The sequence below is a fragment of the Danio rerio genome, chromosome 16 (genome assembly GCF_049306965.1).
Source record: "Danio rerio strain Tuebingen ecotype United States chromosome 16, GRCz12tu, whole genome shotgun sequence".
Taxonomy (NCBI): domain Eukaryota; kingdom Metazoa; phylum Chordata; class Actinopteri; order Cypriniformes; family Danionidae; genus Danio; species Danio rerio.
The window spans coordinates 10,246,665-10,270,066 of NC_133191.1; the positions used below are offsets into that span (position 1 = coordinate 10,246,665).

Genomic DNA, 23,402 nt, shown 5'->3' on the forward strand with positions numbered 1-23,402 from the left:
TAATCTCAGAAACATAAGTTAGAATCTGTGCAGCTTACAGTTCTTGACGTTTGAGGGGAAATTTTGTCTTTGAGTCTGTCTTTAGATAAGCTTTGATTGCATTTTTTCATATAACCTCTGAATAAGGGATGTTAAACACCATTTTTAAAAGCAGCGCTGCTTTGTCTAACGTTTTGATCAGGGAAACTCTATATTGTTGCTCTGAATTTGCATTTTTATTTAGCCAGTCTACTGTTTTGATTGCAGGTATAAGGTCAAATATTTTTAATTATCTATTTTAAGAGAGTTTAAATGTTCATGCCAAAGTATGCAGCATCTTGTTGACAAAGAAAATAAACAAAGGACTGTGGAGACTTTTATCTATTGAGCACCAACAGCAGACCTCTTTTAGTGTTTTTTTTTTAATTGCTGTTGATATGAACACAACTGTACAATTTGTGTGAACACAAGGAAACTGAAATACTCCAGAGGTTAAATAGGAAACTATCATGACCAGAAAGGAAACAATTTCTTGTTCCACAGAATATCCTGACCAAATTCAGGCAAAAGTGCAGTCATGGATCTCAGATATTCCGTGTTCTTCCTGAAATGTCTGGTTGACATGATCCAGGGTGACAATGAAAATCGTTTATAATGAAAAACTTTCCTGGTGTCTTCATTACTCTTATAACAGATAAAACTCTTATGAATAAAATAAACAACAATGACATATATTAAATATATATATAGATTTAGGACCCTAAAAAAAACATTACAATACATTTTTGAGAAAGACTTTAGCACAGTCCTAATCATTACTGATAGATACAGTAAGTGTCTTTTTTTGAGAGTATCTGCAAAATCATAACCTGTTTGACAACATGAAGGTAAAAAAAACTGTTGGAGCAGAAAAGAAAGTTATGTTGGTGAAAATACATTTCATTACAGCATTTATGTGATCAAGGTCCCTTTTGCATTTTATTTATGTTCAGAAAAAGATCAAGGGACAGGCAGAAATTATGCTGAATATATTAGGAGACATTCAATTTTGACTTGCCAAGAAATAAACAACTGTAATAAAAATGGGAAAACAGACCGATTATTATTAACACATCTTACTAAAAAAAATTCATAAATAAAACAAACTAAAAAGGAGCACAACTGCACCCCGTCCAAATCTTCTACAAGCATATTTTTAACTATGGCAGTGTGTTTAATGTGAAATACATGTTGGATTAATAAGGTATAAACTAAACATTTGAGTTTTCATTAGTTAAGAAGTCACTTGATATGTCCAAGTAAACAAAAAAAGCTTAAAGCTATGAAATAAATTTCTCTTAAAAAAAAAAAAATTAAATAAATAAAAAAACATTTCTACAGAAAATGTACAGAGGGTCTCTGAAGGTTTTAAGAAGTTAAATTTAAGACTTCACATAAACAAGGGTTAATAACCAAGCACCACGTTTTGACATGTTTGCATGTATTTGAGCTATAGTTAGACACTCACCTTAAGATGACTACATGTGTGTGTTCTGCTATTCTCAGCTAATGCACAGAGCTGCTCTGTTTTGTGTTCGTAAAAACATGAACAAATCGAATGCATGTTACATGCTTTCACTAATTTCCACGTTTAACTGAGCTTTGCATGGGAACGAATGCAGACTATTTGAAAGGGGCGGATTATAATGCAATAATCACTTTATCTCGATGAATGTTTTTTTATAATCGTTAAAGGCCAAAATCGAAATTGAATTTTGATTAATTACACAGCCATAATATATGGGTCATACAAATGCATGCAATAAAGTAAGCCACATGTTTTTTTCCCTCCAAAAGCACGTATCAGACTTTAAAGTCGTCATGAAATGGAAGTTACTACTGTTCTTTTTTTTCTGCTAGCATGATGAAATAAACATAAAAAAATAAAAAGTAGGGTGGTGGATTATTTTGAACTTTGAGAGCTGATTAAATCGTTGAAACACAGATGTCGCTAACAAAATGAAGGAAGATTGACAAATGACCGAATTCAGAGCAAAAATGAGACACCCACTGATATGCCTGCCCTAAAGAAATTCCATGTGACCAGGAAGTGAAAAAGTCATTTTGAAGAGGGCAAATACATTTTTAGAAAAACAACAAAGTGCACAGATACAACGTTTATAACAAGAACAACTACATAGATAAAAAATATGAAATTTGATTTCATGGCAACTTTAAAACTCCAATGGACTGTGTACAGTGCAAAAAAAGAGAAAGACAACTGCCATTTTATTTTCCATTTCGCATCTCTTAAAGGGATTCAACTCAATCACCAACAGAAATCATTTTTAGGTAACTGATGTCCAGACAGTTTCTTCCTTTTGAAGAGTGTCTGGATGTATATCATGATGTTTTGCAGTATGAGGCTGGTGGCGTGTGTGTTAATGAGTGTCACCTGTGTGCTCCACCTAGATGGAAGGGCAGCAGTGGAAGATGAGAGTGGACGAGGCCTGGAAACTTTGTTTGCTTTCAGTTTGGTGATATTCACCGTGAGAGACTGCCGTATGTTTTATGTTTATTTTCATTATTAAATGTAAAGTTTTGCCTATAATTTTGATTTAAATATACTAATGCACTTATGACTTGAGTGCAGTCATTTCAAATGGATGTAGAAGAAGAAAGAAGAAGTAAAAGAAGAAGGAGAAGAAGAAGCACGGTGGCGCAGTGGGTAGCAATCACCTCACAGCAAGAAGGTCGCTGGTTCGAGCCTCAGCTAGGTCAGTTGGCATTTCTGTGTGGAGTTTGCATGTTTTCCTCGTGTTCGCGTGGGTTTCCTCTGGGTGCTACGGTTTCCCCCACAAGTCCAAAGATATGTGCTAAATTGGGTAAGCTAAAGTGTCTGTAGTGTGTGTATGTGAATGAGTATGTATAGATGTTTACCAGTGATGGGTTGCAGCTGGAAAGGCATCCGCTGCATAAAACATATGCTGGATAAGTTGGCGGTTCATTCCGCAGTGGCAACCCCAGATTAATAAAGGGACAAAGCCAAAAAGAAAATAAATGAATTATAATAATGACAATAACAATAAATCTTCATGCAGCCTAAATGCACACACTTAACTTCTCAAACATCTACCCAAATGCAAATTGCGATTCCAAATTGAATTTCAACTGCATTCCAAATTAAAGTGGCCCATGTAAACGCCACATCAGAATAGATGGTGTCTCATGTAAACACAGCACCAAATCTTGAATAATTTAATCAGACAATATGGCAAACGTGACCAATAGTTTCATGTTTGCAGCTTTCTTCAAAATAGCTTCTTTTGTATTTAATGGAAGAAACCCATACAGGATTGAAATATGTAAAGTGTAAAAAAAGCAATGAAGCAAGTACAGGCATTGACTTTCATTTTTGGGTGAACTATCTCTCCAGTGTTAGTCACTAGGCATTTCAGACCATGATACTGGTAAATAGCAGGAAATGACTAGAAATAACTTTACGGGTAAATTAAAAATGTGCTGTTCACACAGGTGTTCATACATGCATAATTTTATGCAAAACCACCATTCACACGTCCATTCCAGAACACTGGTAGAGTCTGTCATTAACCAGAAATGACCTTTTGTATATGCATGTATTTCAATACATGAAAGAGAAAATTGTCAAATTTTCTTATATTTTTAAAAGAACCTGTTCACATTGCTTACGGCAATTTGCTGTAGAGTTCTCACAGTGCCAAAACTTCAGTACTTAGTACCAATACCAGTGAAAATACATGGTTGTCAGTATCAATTTGGGTACCAAAGCAAAACTCAAAAACCATAGATAAATATATGCTAATGCATGTACATGTATATGGTTACACTTATTCATATTATAATGTGTCCCCATATGTATAATGAAGATGGCCACTTGAGATTACTCTTGAAGGAACTATATTATGACATGTGTTCTAACCCTGGATGTAAATAGTGTTTTAACTTTTATTTATTTTTGATTATTGTATTTTTATTTTATCTTTTCCTATTATTTTTTTTCTTCTCTCTTTATGCTGTTTTCCACTTGATAATTTACAAAATTTGAGTACTACTGTGTAGTAAATACACCTGACAATAATGCACATAATTTTTATACCACCTAAGTTCACATACTGAGATACCAATGTACCTTGAAAAGCTGTATGACTGTACTCAACTGAATGTTCAAAATAAACAAAGTTACAAAAAAAACAACAACTCAAAAACCAAGTAAACAACATACTATTTTATGAACAAAGTTAAGAAGGTTTCCTAAAAGGTTAACCAAGCATTTTTTAGGGCTTAACACATTTTACACGGATAAAAAAAAAATACATTTTATAATACATTTACATGGATAAAATGCATAAATACAAATTCTGCTAGATATAAATCACAATTGTTTAGATAGAGAGAGAGCATTAAAAAAATAAAAATAAAAAAAAATCACACTTAAGACATCAGAAAGTGATTTGCATTAATCTTTAAAAAAAATACAAAAGAAAAATAGGAAATTAAGTAATTATAGAGTACATTTAATTATAGTACAAAAAATATATACAGTTACAGTTTTTTATTACAGTAATTTAAAAACCTACAGCAGGCCTACACAACCGTGGACTTAAAAGCAAAGACAAATTAAAATAGGTTATTAACCACCTTCTCTCATTTAGCAGAAATACCACATACAGACAATTCATATGCGTTCCAGGTAGCCTAATAATTTCATCCCATCTGTAAAACTGCAACAGCTTGTTGGAGCACAGCTCACATTAACAGACACAAAGCTGAGCATTTCAGTTGAGCAGTGCAACTTCTTCCATGTATGTTAGGTTTTACTTTATATTTATATATTCAAGATATTTAATCTAGCCTGCGATTCAGTTCAACCTCAGATTCATTCGTTAAAATGTGTAAACTAATACTCTTATTTTTAACTATAAGGGTCAGGGTCATTATTTAACCCTTGTAAAGGGATTGATATTATTTGTAATGTAGCTTACTCTTGTTCTCATGCAGCTCTGATAAGCACTGGCACGTGATATCTCAATGAATCAACATCCTGCAGTTTATGCTGCTATAGGCATGTGTTAAATTGAGATTTATATATAATATATGTATATTGGGTTACATTTAAAACTTAACTTAGCCTATTTCTGTCTGTACCATTATTAAATGCTGTACAAAGTTGTTCATTCTTAATTCATTCTCATTAACTGATGGCACCTTATTGTAAAGTGTGACCTCAATGCTCAGGGATTTGTATTTGTATGCATTATCATCAATATTTTATTTTTTTGCACTTTGTATGCATGAATTACTGCATTGATTTCAAGATTTTAAAATGTTCTGCTCTAATTTAAGCTTTTTTTAAGGCCTTAAGTTGTGTAATGAGGAATTGAGACTTAAGACGTTTAAAAACCACAGAAATCCATTCCAAAATGTATGGGAGAAATAGCAGCATGAAACACTCAAGAGCGTAACAAAACAAGAACAGCTGTGATCAGTTCTCAGCATGGTGGCAGATATTTTCTGACATGAGGTGCCCTGCAGAGAATGAGCAGGACACAAACAGGGCAAAAATGACTCCTATTCATTTCAAACTGAGAGCAAATCTAAGCCTCTTTGACAGTGTACACTTTTTTTGCCTTGAGGCCCTTTCAGTAAATGAAATGGAACTGAAATGGAAACTGCTATATACTAAAGTTCATCATATCTTATGATTATATGCATTACAAACAGATATAAACATATATTCATAGGTTTGAAATATTTACAGGGCTCCTACCACTGGAATATATGATTCTCATTTGCAGCATTTAACAACCAATTATTTTTCTATAATCAACCCTTAGATGGGTAACTGATTTCCTTACACTAATGGCATTACATGTATGTATTTTGTGTCACTTAACTTTGGGCCTGCACAAAAAAACATAGTTATAGTTACAGAGTACACATATATATACTGTGTATATTTATCTTACAATAATAGACTTGTATGGTTTTGTAAACAATTTCAAAAGCAAACACTACATCATTTTCACAATTCACAAATATTTGTTTGACAGCACAATGGATATTGTATTTCTAAATATTTTAAGCAATGCCTCAAAGTAAAATGAACTTCTTTGCTTCTTTGCACTTTCAATTATTATTAGTTTATTACATATTTAGTATGCATGATTACAAATCGAATTTGAGGTTAAACTAATGTGCATCTTCAATGTCTCTGTCATTTTGTTTCTTATGACGCAATCAAACAAACCAAGTGGTCAAACCAAGCTTTCACTCTTTATTCAAGGCCCAAAATGACATTTTTAGCTTAATGTCATCAATATTGATCATGTGTTGGATGTAGATGTTCACTGTGTTTTCGAAATGATTTTAAAGCAAACAAAATGTATAGTATATATAGTAAATAATGGCCTATTTATGTACTACATAGACTATTTATTTACTATATATTCATATCACTACATATTTGATCTTGCTTGCTGTCAAATGCAACAGTTATTTTTTTCAGCCGATAGAGACTTGGGTTAGACGTCTCATTCTATTGGAAGCAGTTTTTCAGTATAGTCCCACATTCTGGAATGCTAACCAAATATTCGCACACAAAATTCACATTTTCACTGAGACCAACAAAACAGCATGTGATAATATAGCTAATATGTTTTTATGCTGCTATTTGCACAAGTAAAAATAAACTCCTGAAAAACTATTTGAGGTATTTTAATAGGTTATCCATTCAAAGTTGAATCGGTTCTCTATTCTTATGGTTAAAATTCTGTTAACAAACGTCACCTCTCATTCAGTAAATTTAACTAAAATGAACATCCACATTAACAGTCAACCCTATCACCGCACTCCACTGCCTCATGACAGGCAGCTAACTAGTGTACAAAAAGTAAAGGGAAGAAAAGATAAAAATTAAAAGAATGCTGATAGATTTCTATTGTCAACTGCCTTAATACGCAGATAAAGTAATACCAAGATAGTGATCATGTGGTGAATATAGATACAGCAACAGAATAGGTGGCTTTATTTATTTATTTTTTTATTTTTTCTTTAAATAAAACCAGTGGCCCGACTGTGAAATTTGCTCATTCACTAGCACTAACACATATTCAGGACAGTGATTGCAAGTTGCATTGCAGTTGTTGGACTTAATTTTCAGCTCCTAAACATCAACACATTCTCACTCCCAAATTATTACATATTGATCCATCATTTTGCAATGTGTAGGGTCCTCCATAGCTTTAAAGAAGAAAGCCTTGGTAATATGCTGACACAAAAGGCATGGCCAATTTTATCCATAACATTAACTGATACAATGGGTCACAGTATGAATGAATGAGTGTGAATTTTATAAAGTATACAGTCAAAATTATTTCTTACATTGAATTATGAACATTTGTAAGCACATAACCCAACTCCTGGCACTAAACCTAACCATTTGTCAATATAAAACACAGGATATAGTATGCAGACACAACTAGAGTCGCAATTTATTCAAAAGTCTTCCAAGGCATGATGGGTTATATGTGGGAGGAATTGATGTGATCCAAGCATCCATTTGCTGCACAGTTTAGAGGTTGTCTGTCGCAAACTAAGACATTGCTGCCTGAAAAAATTAATCAAAATAATCGGAGAACCCTGCTTGTCATAATACGATGCTGAAAGGCAACCCGAGCATCACAAAGCGATGAGGAGTCCTGACTGAGCATCTGATGAGTGGGGAGTGAGAATGTGTTTGAAAATGTGCCCCTAATGTGCTTAAAAACAAGAGTCAATTTTGAGCCCTGAGATATCTGAAACTTATAAAGTGTGTGAAAAGACACAACACAGCTTAAAAACTTCCCCTTAAATTAAAAACAAAAAGTTTTCAATAAGCTGCACCTTCTGATTATGGTGAGCTGCATAAGAAACGTATTACTCAAGACATCAGAAATAACTTGTCATTACAACACTAGATATTGTATAACAGTGGTTGCAACAGAGCCTGTTAAAGCAACATTTTTACTTCATTTTAAGTTTGATTATGGATTGATGTTTTTTTTTTTATCACTTAAAGGTGCAGTAGATGATCTTCCCGAATGCTAACCGCTTAGCATAGTATCTTTCAAATACAATCCTTCCCCTGTGTCCAAAGCCACGGCTCCTGAAATCGCGAACGCACACATTAAAGATGATGGAAACGATTATGTTTAGATTAGATTATGTTATTCGACAGGTTGGAAATCTTCATAGTACTTAATAATACTACAATTCTGAACAAAAAAAAAATTATCTAGCATGTTTGCAGTTATGTAGTTAGCAAGCAAAGTAACATAGTAAACAACATAGGGTCCTTGTCACAAGTTGTCATTTTTCAAAAATGAACCAAAGTGAATATAAAGCCAACTTCACCTAATGTTAACTAAATCAGGCTAGGCAGAATAAAGCTATTTATTTTTGCATATGGCGCTATTATGATTGCATATTTTGTATGCATGCTTAGAAACTGAATTTGAGGTTAAACTAATGTGCATCTTCAGTGTCTATGTCATTTCGTTTCTTCCAACGCAATCAAACAAACCAAGTGGTCAAACCAAGCTTTCACTCTTTATTCAAACCCCAAAATGAAATTTTTAGCTTCATGTCGTCAATAATGCTCATGTGCTTGATGTATAATGTTCACAGAGCTTTCAAAATGATTTTTAAGCAAAAAATAAATAAATAAATAGATGGCTATTGTAGATGCTAAAATAATTTTAAAAATAATAATAAAATAAACAGTCTGAAAATCACGAACAAGCGCATTAAAGATGACAGAGACCCACTAGTATAAGTCATTCGCTAGTTCGGAAACTTTATAGTACTTAATAATACTACAATTCTAAACAAACAAAAAAAAAATTTGTTATATCTAGCATGTTTGAGGTTATGTAGCAAAGTAGCATGGTAAACAATATAGGGGCCACGTCACAGGTTGTTACTGTTCAAAAATGAACCAAAGTGAATATAAAAACAACTTCACCTAATGTTAAGTAAATCAGGCTAGGCAGAATAAAGCTATTTATTATGTTTTGTTGTTAATCTAAATAAAAAATTCTACATTATTGATGCTGTAAAAGGTCCCTTATAAAACTGAAAATAGTCACATAAAGCTTTCGCCGGTAGATTTCTGAACAACACTTTTGTCCATATAACCCATTTGTAATACAAACAAAATCTACATCAGCTTTGCGTGACTAAAATGGTTTTCAAACATAACCTGTCTAAAAGAAATCCTTCAGTCATTGTGTCATCATTCCTCCAGTGTGCAACAGTTACTCCCATACTGATTCAGGATTTTAAAAGTTGATTGAGCATTTGTATTTAGCACTGTCACTCATGTCCACGTGACCGCAGCCCACGTGAACGCACATCGGTGGGTCCGCTTGAACGGATGCGCCGCTGTTCAAATTTACATTTGCTGACAGACTGTTTGGTCTACTCATCAAAATTATGGGAAATGTTGGCCAGTCAATATTTAATTTTATAAACATTTTTTAGTCTTATACCTTGCCCAGAATGTAAACACAAATATAAACGCATTTAGATCATTTACTTTAATTATTATTATTGGAATGTGAAAAGACTTTCAACCAGCACAACAAAAAAAGTATCTGAAGACAATTACCTACTGCACCTTTAAACTGTGTAATGAAAGTGGAAGGCTGACAACCAAAGCTTGATAACCCGAACTACTGAATATTGAAATAGCAGCAGGTCAGTTTACGCCTAAAATCTGGTTAGTAATGGATTGGGTTATTAAAATGAATATATATAACCATTCATTTTTATGACTTTTCTGTGCAAATGCACAGACATGACTTGAAATAGTTGAATAATTTTATAATTTTAATAATAAGTTGTAAGGTAGTTACACTAAAGTATGCATAACTTATCGTAATTACTACAGTAAGTACATGGAACATGTGCAACAATGCACCATAATATTAAGCGTCACCTATGTTGTTTTGATCATTTGCTAACAAACAAACAAAAAAAATCATCTAAAACTCCAGAAATGGAAAAAACTTTGTGTTAATCTTAAATTAAAAATCAACCCATTAAAAGTAGTTGTGTAGGTTTGAGGTAAACATTATGCCATTAATTGCTCATGAGTACGAGTACGCTTTAAAAAAAAAGCACATGGAAGTTGGACAGGGGGGGGTATGTGAATTTAAGTTATTTAATAGATACAACACACAAGCACCACCTACACACTGTGCATAACACACACACACACACACGCGCACACTGTAATAACAGACAGGGCTGATAACACACAATAGCAGTAGTTGCAGCGAGGATAATCTCCTCCCACACACGTGGGCTGTGCAGAACAAGCTGCCAGCAGCGTCTCTCATCCATACTGCCAGCAGGCCTCCATTGCAGAAGTGTGTTCGTCTCTGGTGCCATGTGTTTCTAAACTACCAGTAAGCCATGTGTGCATGAGTGTGTGTATAGGAAATGCTGCCACCTCACTGCAGGGACCCAATAACATCTAATAACCAATGTCTCACATGAAGTCGCTTTAGGTCTGCCCCTCAGGTACATTGTTAGCCAAGCTGTTGGTAAATTAGCTAGTAACGGAATGCATCTTACGCCCTTAGCAAAATGGACCGTCTGCTAGAAAGAGATCTGAGATTATCTGTTCTTTGGTTGAAAGTGATAATACAAGTGCTTACCCATTGTGTTTTCTAAACCAAACTGAGTAATTAAAAAAAACACACTCCACAAATTAGCAATAAATGTTTCTTTTCTTGCCACCAATCACCCTCCACCCACGCTCAATGTGACGGGGGTGGGGCTTTTCTAGTATTCAGAGCCAGTGCATCTCCTCGGAGTAAGCATTCTTAACGCACGCTCACCCACATGCATTGGTTAAGCAAAGAGTGAAAGTGTGGGGGAAGGTGAAAATGAAAAGTTGAGGATGAGCAGAGAACTGATTATGCCAGCTCCTTCATCTCTCCTCTTTTCCTGAGAGGCTTTTTACATAGCCATTTCTGCCATGAAAACACGGCAAAATTCAGATCTTGGAACGATACAAGTAGATATCTTACTACTAATTCAACCCACAAACAAATGCCAAATGTAAAGAGATAGACGAGATCGGAAATGGCAGGGAAAGATAAGAGGAAACGATCTGCGCAAAGGAGTTACATCCTTTCTCCTACTCCGAGACCCCCTATGTGCTGTTAGCATATGAAGAAAGCATGCAACAGCTGCGCACAAGCACGCTGACATCTTGCATAACCGAAGCAATAAAATCTCACCTCTTCTGTGATATCATATACTGTTAAACCACATAGCATTACTACAGAAAAAAAGGAAATGGAGCACGACTTACCTCTCTTTTACTCTTTTTTTCTATTTTCCCCTGCAATCCACTGCCTTCAACAGTCCATAACCCAGCAGTTTATAGCTGACGATGATGGGAGTTTTAAAAGACCAAGTACAGAGATCACAGAGAACAAGAATAACCGTGTCAATTCAACAAGTACTCAAGATTCTTCGAAGCCCTATGCAGTCAAGAGTGGACCAAACTCTGGCAGCGACCCTCCCCCAGTGACGTCAAGAGCCAGTCACGTGATTGAATAAAAAGCAGAAGCGAGCTAGTGTTGCCCTGGCAACAGGCAGACAGTTCTATAGCGATTTCAATAGGTCATCTGTCAGAGCTGCACTGAAAGAGACCCTCACAAAACCACAGACTAATTTGCAGTCAAAATGAGTGAGCACTTTAAAAGAAAAGCTTTAGTGTAGACAGGAAGCTGCATTCAGCAGAAAAAAAACAAAAGACAAAAACTGTGAATGCATTAATCGTCAAAATCGTATTGCACTGCGTAAAAAAGCATTGAGGTTGCGAAAGCAGGTTTGTGACAGACATTCCTGTTGTTTGAGACATGTTTGAACACAGGTGTTCTGGTGCTGAGTCAAAGATTCCCATGGGACTCTGGAGTCGAATTATAAACATTCTTTGGTACCACAAAGGAAAACGGAACATAAACAGACTGCATTATGTCAATCCAATTATATTATCAAACTGCCTGAGAACAAAAATATTGTATGAAGTTTGTGTGATGCATTAACAGTTGATTTGTCATTGCATTTTTTAGCTGAAAAAGAGCATTCAAAACTCAAATCATATCAAAACGGCTGAAGAATTACTAAAGCTGCAACACCTAGCCTTATTTTACACATTTTTGCAATTATTCGTGACAACCACAAGCATGAAATATAAGATATTAAGGTCCAAAAATAACCTCAAATTACAAACTAAAGGATAAACATGGCTGGAGGAAAAAATGGAATTTAGACAAGACATATTTTAGTAGCTACAGTATGTCTACATGCAACCAAATCATTCAATGATAATCTAAATCTATTGTGTTAAAAAGAAACTAAGAAAATACCTCAATCAATCAGAGTCATCTAGATCACAATGAACTGCTGATCAGATTGTAAAGTCAGCGTAGACCAGCAATAAACAGAGAAAAGCATCAATCATGTTACAATCTGAATATTTATATAATGTATAATATGACTGGACATTATTTAGGTAATGAGCTATGACGCAGTTTGGCATCAACTGATTGGACTATAGAAGTCCACCGCAAAAGGGGATTCCAGAGAATGCATTCATGTAAACTTTGGTTCCAACCCCATTAGAATGATGCTCTCATTGTTGGTGGTGTGAACACACAACTTTGCTGCCGTCAGAATTTTGATGCTCTCGTAGGCAACGGTGTTAACACATGGTTACAATAAACAGAGAAGTTCTCTGCAGCCTGTGAAGTCTCGCTTCTCCTGTTTTTGAGCTGTGAAATTGACAGAACTCTAAACCAATGGCATTGTACCTTAAATTTATGGGAAATAAATGGAAGTGAACCGGAGAGGGATTGGTCTATTCTACTTCAAGTCCCCTTTTGCGGTGGACTTCTATAGTCCAATCAGTTGATGCCAAACTGCGTCATAGCTCATTACCAAAATAATGTCCATGTATATTCTTAGGGGTGCCACCCCATACCACCACTTTAGAACTGGCCCTGGAGTTCATTCAAGTTCTCACCATACAAAGTAATATAGGCCTCTGCAACCATTTTTTGATAATGTTCAAGATAAAATTTCTGGTGTGACTGCAGAATTTTAAGGTCGTTCAGGACTGGAACATGTACCTTCTAAACCAATCAGGTTTGATTTACCAAAAACCCTACCTGTACTGTCCCAGATGTGCAGTCAATGTGAGGCACATAGATGTAACACTGGCATGCATACAAAGCAGCCTATAGGGTATTATTGTAAAACACAGTGATGAGAGAGAGAGAAAGAGAGAGAGAGAGAGAGAGAGAGAGACAGAGAGAGAGAGAGAGAGAGAGAGAGAGAGAGAGAGAGAGAGAGAGAGAGAGAGAGAGAGAGAGAGAGAGAGAGAGAGAGAGAGAGAGAGAGAGAGAGAGAGAGAGAGAGAGAGACAGAGACAGAGAAAGGGAGAGAGAGAGAGAGAAGACCATCAACACATGCAGGTGAGGGTACGTGTGCACGAAGTGAGACAGAGAGGAAGAAATATAATTTTCAGTAGCAAAATCTATCATAGCACATGTGGTTGGAGTACAATGTTGTGCATCTCAAATATATCTGTGCAATAAACAATCCTTTTTTGAAATGCTGCCTGTCAGTTGAAGTGTCAATGACAAACAAACTGTTGCAAAGCTGTTGCATGCAAACAAACAAGCGCAATCCTATGGAAAACTCACCACATTGATAAAATCTTGAATTATGCTTATTCAAATACAGATTTGTTAACTGCATAACTCTTTATTATTTTATAATTTTTACATTAAGAACAGATGGAACGATGCAATGCTTATAAAAACAAGATCTGGCAACAGGCAGCAGAGGCTGCAGCCGCGCCCACTGAAGCTTGTTTCCTCAGCCTGCGTCACACTGCTGCTGTGAGTCAGAGATGTGACTTTATTCAGTGACATGATTTTTAATAATTTTTCAATCATAGCCCTTAATATTGGACTTAAGTTAAAAACTGACAAAGGTCTGGACAAATGGAGGATCATCTGATGTTTTGATCTGTCATTCTAATGATGATTAAAATAGAAAGTTAATTATAATAGTCTAATATTTACAGTTCATAGTTTAAGAAAATAATTTATAATTTAAGAAAATACATGATTGTCATTTTTAAAGCAGATATACAGTGTACATATAGTCCTAAATGTAGTATACATAAGTTCTTTTTTAAGGCTATTTCATCCCCCAAAGAAAATTGCAGTGTTCAATTGAACGTTCAATTTAAAATGTACAGTGCTCAGCATAAATGAGCACACACCTCACAGATCTCCTTTAAAATTCAGATTTTCTATAGGACGCTTTACAATAATATATTTGGGCATGCCTAACACTTATGTTTTGTTTCATTGCAACCAGGATATATTATCTATATTTACTGAGAAATGGAAAATAATATTCATTTTACATCAAGAATTCTAATGTGAAAACGCACTGATAAACACACAATACTTCCATTCAATTTTAGAAATCTAGACAAAAAATTCAGATTAAAACATTTAGCAAATATCAAGTAACCATTTAAATTTACATCAAGGCAAAACCAGCATATACAGTTGACCCTTCGCTAAGCCACACCTGAAAACCGCACACCAATCGTGTCTAAACAACCGTAGCTACACGCAGGAGTCATGTCAAGCTTTCAAGCGGGTGAAACAAGCCAAAGCGTTGTGCATATGGACTGTGCAAATCTGACACCCGGTATCCTAATGCTGTATTCACACTAGACACCGAACACGTGGGATAAATAATCTGTGTAAATAGCTACGTAAACATTTGAGTTTACTCGCGTCATTCGCGCGTCAAATTTACTTCAGAACAGACGCGGATTTGCCTGATGGGCAGGGCTTCTGTCTGCCTGGTGACTTTAGCTTTGTTGCTAACTGGCTAACATGGATTTTATTAAGAAAATAAGCGTTTGTGTGTTTTATGAAGGCTGAAAAACAGCGTCAATATGTTTAGGGTCGTGTCTGAGTCCACTAGATCCTTTCAGAGGTGCATCCAGCTCTATAAGCTCAAACTCCTCCAGAAACTTAACCTGGATACTGGAGGCTTTTAGCGGTGCTTCTGACTGAGCCGAGCCCAGTTTGATGCACTGTTGTCTCCTAGAGGATTTTCCCCGGGACACCAACAACAGGCCCTACAGCAAAATCACACCCACACAAGAGCAAGCTCCTGATCGGTTAACGTGGCGCGAATGTCCACTTAAGTTCAGATTTTTTAACTCGAGTGACTTGCGAAAAACACGCAAAATGCTCAATTTGCGTCGCACAATTCGCATCGCACCATTCACGCAATTTGCGCCGTGCCATTCATGCGTATCGTGCCGCAGGGCATCTTTTCGCGCGTTTGCATTGCCTTAACATGTAAATCACTCACGCTTGACGCGCCTTCCGCGTCTGGTGTGAACACAGCATAAAAGTTTGGATGGGGTGGAAGAATTTTTTCCCCTTTTCAAAACCTAAAACCCAAAGGGAGAAACACCAGCGTGGATCAAGCTCTGTGAGGGGTGCTAAAAGAGCGGAGTTAAGTTAATTTTGCTTTCGATATATTTTTGACACATCCAGTTATAGATGGCAATAACTCACATACCTCTTACCCTATACAGATCTAAACTGTGTTTCCTACAAAAATACAAAGCAGGTTATGTTTCCCAGCCGTCTTTTTCTTTCTTTTTTTTTTTTGCTCAATATTATGAGCACTGCTCCGTTTAAGCCTTCGCCATAGTAGTCATGCTAATAGCAATCACATATCCATCGGTATCAAGCTACAAATATTTGTAATTACATATCAACGGAACAAAACCGCGATGTCATCACAATCTGAGCACATAAATATACTTCACCCGCAGCTGTTTTTAAATATCCCTCATGTCTATGTTACAGCTACAGTTCACTGATGCTTCTGTCCGTTGTTGAGAGATTTAGTCATTATACTGTGTTAGTGTCAGCTTTGGTGCTTGATTAATATTTGCTGGTAGGAAAAATCTATTTGTTTACTTCTGCTATTTATATTTTGATTTGCATTTCAATTTATTTATTTTTTCCACTTAACTGCAAATTAGAATAGAAACGGTATAAAAAGCACACTAACATACTGATAGTAATAGGTACCGTACACTGTTATGGGTCAGTGATGCTAATATTTAGCCCAAATTCATTAATTTCCCCTTTCTGGCTGCTCTTTCTATAAATGACTTATGTAAAAGCAATGTCCAAGCGCGTTTCCTCGTCGTTTAGTAACGGTATATTTCATTGAACAACAATTAATCTATCAGGCTTTTTGGCTAAAATAGAGATAACAGAGTTTAATTTGTTATTATTAAACTATTTTTAAATTTCACCTCTTCTGCTGTGCATGAACTAAGCTGTTGAATGGTCAGCGTATGAGGCGGCTAGGCTAACCTAGCTTCAATTTGGATTAAGTTATTTTCTAATCGGTTGCCTGTTATGTCATGATTATACTCCTGTAATGCATACAGCAGTCCTTTTTTGTCTGGCTTTCACCTGTTCACCAAAAATGACTAATTATATCTCTGTCTGACATCGGCGCATACATATTGTAATAGACGTGCAAGGCACAAAAGCTTGACAGGCGTAGCAACAGTAACTAAGGAGGGCGGGGCTTAGTGAAGGGTCAATTTACAGAATGATTAACTAATATGAACGATCATTATGGTTGTTAGAAAAAAATGGAGCAACCAAATTGTAAATTGACAAGACCAACTGAGAAAGATACTTGTGCAAGTAGTTGGAAGCATGAGTATGTAATAGCTGTTTTAAACAAACTTCAACAATTTTTTTTTTAACTCTAATATTCTTAGAGTAATAAAACTTAATTAAACGTTAGCTTTAGGTTGTTAGCCTTTCAACATCATTTAGAAAAAACAGGCAGGACATTAGCCTGAACTATATTCTTTAAGCAGCATTGGTCAAGCGGGCCATGAAATGAGTCCTGGACTGGTCTCTGGATTCTTTTACAGACAACGGAAAAAGAAGAACAAGGGTCTCTGGGTCACTATTTCAGGGTCACCCCGCCCACACTCCAGCCCAAGAGCGTTGGGGGAAAAAAATCTGCATTCATGCAATGGGTCTAATTTAAATACCATCTGGTTGCTAGTTCAATAGAGGTAGCCAAGCCACTAAAATGAGTGAAGAAAAGATGACAACAGAAAAAGGGCAAGGTCAGGAAATAAGAGCTCTACAGGGGGGAGAGCTCTGGCACAGACAGAAAGGGGGAGCATAACCCAAAGGCTTGATAGCTGGAGTAAGGGGGGAAATCCTTGTGAGAAACATGAAGGTTGTTTGTTTAAGGCCATTCAAGGAAGGATTATTCGACATGCATGAGAGCAGATTTAATATTCGTGCATGCATGTGCACACACACATATATATACACATATGTGTGCAATAGCAAGTGACACTTTAAAAAATAAAATGAATCACATATTTTTCAGCCAAAAATAGGTGCCAAATACACTGGGTATTGTACTTGAGGAAGGAGAAAATTGTAAAACTAAAAATAAATATTGTTAAATAGCAATTGAATTGAATGTTTTATTACAACAACACACTGCCCATTCTGATAAAGAGACAAAGACTAATCTAGCCAACAAATAAATGTTCTAATTACCTTTACTGATGGTTTCAACTCAACTATTATAACGTTATTAATTCTATATGGAATCAACATGGGAATTTGGGTACGTTAAACAATGCTGTCAGACCACGAGAGAAAGAAAAAAAACGAAACGAAGGCACAGTATCTTCTATGATCAAACATGCATGATTTCATGCAATTCTGTATTAAATGAAACTTCTCTATAACTTCGAAAACCACAAGACTTTTCTCAATGGGAAAAAAAATAGAACATTTGCATACACACACATCTTAAAAGTTAACTGAGCAACCCCAAACAATGAAGATTCAATATAATTTGTCTACTTATATAGTGAATAAAGTAGGGGTGTAACGATACACTCAGCTCACGATACGATGTGTATCACGATATAATGTTCACGATTCGATAAGCATCATGATATTTGGAATAAAAACTGAAAATTAAACTGAAATGCAAATTTTACCAAGTAAACTATTTTTTATGTATTTCTTTTGTTTCAACTTGTTAAACTGAACCTTCTTTAAGAAAATAAATTAAACAGGCCTGTCTCTGGAAAATAAAACAATTTTAAAACTTCTTAAAAAATATTATTGAAATGACAGAGACAAAATTAAGGAACAATTTAAGTAAAGGTGCAAAAAATAAGCTTTCTATTCAATTAAATTTAACAGTAAGAGCTTAAGGCTTTGCTTGGTCACTTGCGTTTTTTGTGTGTGCAAAAAACATCCACATTTCCAGGTATTTAATTCATATTTAATTAAATTCATTTAGAGATATCTCTAATTACAATTGTGACTAGTCAAAACTCATTTAGAGATATCTGCAAATATTTTTCACTGGCAGTCAATGAAGGAATATGACTAGTCATAAATATCTCCAATCTGATTTCGTACTAGTACAATTGTAATTGCAGATATGTCTAATTGTCATTCTGACTAGTCGAATTATAATTATGACTAGTCAAAATATAATTAGAGATATCTCTAAATATATTTATGGATAGTCAGAACAAAGGTTTAAATGCTAAAACGGCTTGCCATACGCGCGCGTCTATCATAGTCCGCCCTCTGTAGTAACAGCTCACGGTGAGCTCACGTCATGTGTGATTTTGTGGCCGCAAATACATCATTATATGAAGACAGAAAGATATTTTAGGGTGAATTGTACCTTATAAATACAGTATGTGACTCTTTCAACGCCATTAGGAGGTATCCCTGTCGCTGTGCAAAGTATGTAAATCACTGTGAAGACTTTAAAACTTAGGATGTTTGACCCAGTATGCGTGTCAAAAAGCGGACGAGTCTAAAGCAATGACTGACTGTACAACTGAAATGTTGCCAGACGTCTGATTTTGAGAGGATGGGCCATCCTCTATTTCAGCTCCACTCATCTTGGTCTGCTAACATTACTGCTGCTGCAATCTGAACTCACGTGCGACAGCAGGTGGAACGTAGCTCACGTGAGAACAGCTCAACTAATAAGTGAAAACTGATGTCATATCGTAATCAAATCGTCATAACGCCACGATGCATATTGTGACATTTTTGCATCGCAATAAATCGTACAACGATAAATCGTTACACCCCTAGAATAAAGTAATATTTTTATGGAAAGACTACAAATTACTCATTATGCTCAACAAGAGAGTCATCTATTGCATCATAACTCACATAACTGTATTCCTGGCACATTGAGAAATGATCATGAAGCTGTAAAGTCATTTTAAATGTAGTTTGGACAGCAACGGCATTGGTAAATGCTGGAAATAGAATGTTAATCTCACACACACTGAAAGGGGTTTATGGAAGCCAAATATTTAGCACTCGACTTACAGCAAAACCGTATCAAGATTTGGTTCAGTTGGATTGGCATATTTACACCAGTTCTATAATGTCAACATTTAAGTCTTTTCAAAACCAACTGCCCAATAGGATGGACTTGAACCCCAATGGTTTGATCCTGTAGCTATATTTTTGTTTTGAATGTTTGTTGTGAAATGAGCATAGCGAGAGAAACTGTGGCTGAATGGATGTTTATGTGAAAGTAATTACAAACTTTGCTATGTTCATCAGCTAATCAGAATCAAGAATTCAAAACCCTGTACTAAAGACAAACGTATGACCATGGCAATATATGGCTTGTCTATGTTCATCAAGTATATTTATAATGCAATATTAATCAACATATCCTTTATTCCTGTCTAGAATATGGACTGAATTTGGACACAATAGACACTTTTCACATTTCCGGGTTTCTCGGTAACAGAAGGCGCCATTGTTGGGTCAACTTAAAGTGCAGTGAATCAGGTAGTACAACAAATATTTTTTTTACAAACTTATTTGCTAAAATAATAAAAGGAAAATGTTGCAATGGTGTTATAAAGACTTTCAGAAAAAGGAAAATTGTGCGAAACAGATGGCGACAGCCAGAGGAGAGACTAACGTCAAATTTAGTCTCAGCCCCATAGACGGTCCATCAGAAACACCTTGCATAAGCGATAATTTGTTTTTGTAATTTGACGCAAAGGTGATATAAAACATACATAAATGCATATAAATGTTCATGCATTTTTTTAAAAATCTAAATATTAAAAACTTTCAAAAATGTAAGCTTATGATGACCGTTAAACGTCTTGTGAAAAGGGTCCTGTAACAGTAAATGTTTAAAGCACATGCAAAGCTGTAGTACATTTATTTAATATACTGAAAATGTTGTTGCAGGGGTATATTCCAGATTGCATTTTATCGTTATAATTGGCGAAGACTAATTATCATGTTGACAGTTTTAACCAGTATAACGCAAACAATAGGATATTGCTTTCTCCACTCCCAAAGGGGATATCTCTACTCCCTAAAGCCTTATGATGCAACAGGTCTTTATTTTCATTCATTAGCAACTCTACCATTCATAATCTAGTTTTCCATTGGAGCAGTTATCTGAGTTTTTCCTTGTATTCCATGCTTTGAATGGAATTTCCAGACAAGTGCTCTTTACACTCACTGCGCTAACCTTGAAAATGTATCACGGCAGTGGAAATATGACCTGTTAAAAGTTTTAAGGCCATTTGCAAACCATTACTGAATCAATTTAAGATGTTTTCCCCCTCCTCCACACCACATGGTCACATCTTAACCAATATTGATACTGAGAACTTTTTGTGACCCATAACAATGTCTATTAATAGCAAACCACATAACTGTGGATACTAGTGTGAAGAAAACAAACAATAAAAAGCCATTGTACAAGTCCCTCTAAGTTATCATTGGCAAACAGATTACACCAAAAACAAAACCATTATTTTTTTAGGCTCCTGACTTGGACTGATATGTTACCAGAAAAATCTAAATTCAAACAGACCATCTAAATAACACTCAAGACAAAAAACAAAAAACAAAAAAACAATACAAATATACAACAAAGCAGCATTATTGGCCTAGCCATTTCCTTGCTACATGCTTACATATAAAATTGGGCAAATTTAGATGCTATAATGTTAATAATTAAACTTAAAATATTACAATATAATAAAAAATAAAGAATATTGGTTGTACCCTGTTCACCAATGCTTCACCCAGAAAAAAAAAATAACATTCAAGTATGCTGCATGCAGCAACTTTGCCTTCTCATGCTGTTTGCAGTTGCCTAATGTTGGTGTTCAATTGCATACAGTTAAATTACTCAACTTTCTCAGTTTTGCTAGTTGATCAGAGTCCACTTCTAATGCATGAGAGTTTAAATATGTCAAAGAGAAATCTAAGTACGCATCAAATCAGGCCAGCAGGTATTCAGTGGAACAACTTTAGAAACTACAACTTAGAGTTTGCCTTTGAGACCATCACAGCTTCTGAAAGACTGCTTGGGATTTTTCATCTGGATAAAAGAATCTTATAATTAAATAAGTGTTAATTATCAAGAAGCGAAGAAATCATTGCACGGGGCTCTAACAGATGTTTAGGCATGAGTGAGCACATGACTGCCATGCCTCATTTGTTTGAGTTCTAGGAATCAGCCAATGATACCTTCATTTAATATATATGACCTTCTCCCACATAGGAATACTTTTTCATTAAGCGTAAAACTCAATCCTATCTGCATCATTTGCTTTTTATGTTATAAAAGCGGTCCAATACAGCATACTAAACATGGTATTTTTAACAAAGATTCTTTTTTATAACTCTATAAAAAAAAAGTTTCAGTTCTGCTACTACATACCCTAGAGAATTTCTCTCAAACCATGTCTAATTTCACAGCATTGTGCTACTTCGAGGATGCATGATTTTATAAATGTAGTAATTTCATATTAGGATGGGCTTACCTAAAACAACTGTAGAAAGGACCGGCATAATACAGTCCCACTCGATGTCTAAAATTAGACCTTGAAAAGGCACAATATGCATATATAACAAACACTAGGGTAGTTGAATGACTAATTACATCAGAGTGGACTTCATGTTCATGGACGAACTAAAGTATTTAAAACTTATTATCATGGTAGTATAAAGCAGAGTAAACGCTGAATAATACTTTTGACAATTCCAATTCTACAACTCCCTCTTTTATGCATTCATTCATTCACTTTGTGGGAGTCCATCTATTAGCCCAATGACGAAACTAACAGCATGGTCGAAGGTTTAATGCATGTAAGCCTTTTCTAGTGCTTCTGAAAAGAATTTATTATTTATTAGAATTTATGTACATTTGTTTTTTTAGCTCCGAATTCAATCTGACTCCAATTTAAATGATCCTAAAATTTAGACTGTATTTCTAATTGCAAGAACGGATCACGTTCATCATTTATGATTTAATTTAGAGCATTGATATTTTCTGGGGTCCGATATTCTAAATTGTACGTTCATTAGGGACCAATGTCGCTCAGAGTTATACGCCCCGGGTTTGCGCTTCTTCTCATGGACAATATGCTCTACACTGTGAAAATAGTCAGAGGATGCAGGATTCACTAATATTCAAATAGGCTGGTTTTCTAAAAGAATAGATCATTTAGTCAAGCCCTGCAACTTGCTACTTTCAGTGGTTAGATGATTAAAAGGTCTGCGTTATCGGCTCGCAATGACTACGTATAATCAAATGCACCTATCAATCAAAATCTAATTTATGCCGTACTATAAAGGTAGCGAAGACTCCTCGTAATCTACTGGATACAATGAATTCGCAACTCCAGAATTAATCAAAACTTAACATTTTATTTGTCAGGTTAAATTGTATTCTGCCAATTATATGATAAATCATCAGGAAGCCAATTCAGAGATGAGACTGTAACAATAAAACATCCATTAATCAAAGATAAATCAAAGAATTATAGATTCATACCTGACCAGAAAAGTACATAGCAGCATAAATCTCAGGGATGCTGCAATGGGGTGTCTTTTTACAAGATCCCCCGACCCATAACTAGGGTTGTAACAATATACCGGTATGACGGTCTACCACGATTTGAACGTGCACGATTATCATACCATGAACAATTGCATATCAACGGTTTTAACCCTAAAAGACCGAGACAGCCGCCCGTGGCTAAAAATAAGTATTGCTCTTAAATATTTAATAACTTTTGATCCGCTGATCCGATTCATACAATTCAAAGATTGGCTTTCAAAGAAGAGAATCTCAGCTTTCCAGTGCTGTATCACATCACATTCGCGGCTCCGGAGGCTCCGGAATCAGTGCGGTTACGT

General features: G+C 35.5%; 1 protein-coding gene across 6 annotated transcripts in view; it reads right to left on the bottom strand.

Annotated features, from left to right (window-relative positions):
* ncalda (neurocalcin delta a) overlaps window positions 1-23,402 on the bottom strand; it is a 65,593-nt gene that overhangs the window by 23,718 nt on the left and 18,473 nt on the right. For 3 of the 6 annotated variants that reach the window (XR_012391469.1, XR_012391468.1, XM_005173483.6), the window contains exon 1: window positions 11,363-11,528. The gene's annotated coding sequence lies outside the window, so the exon portion shown is untranslated. 6 annotated transcript variants of the gene reach the window in all.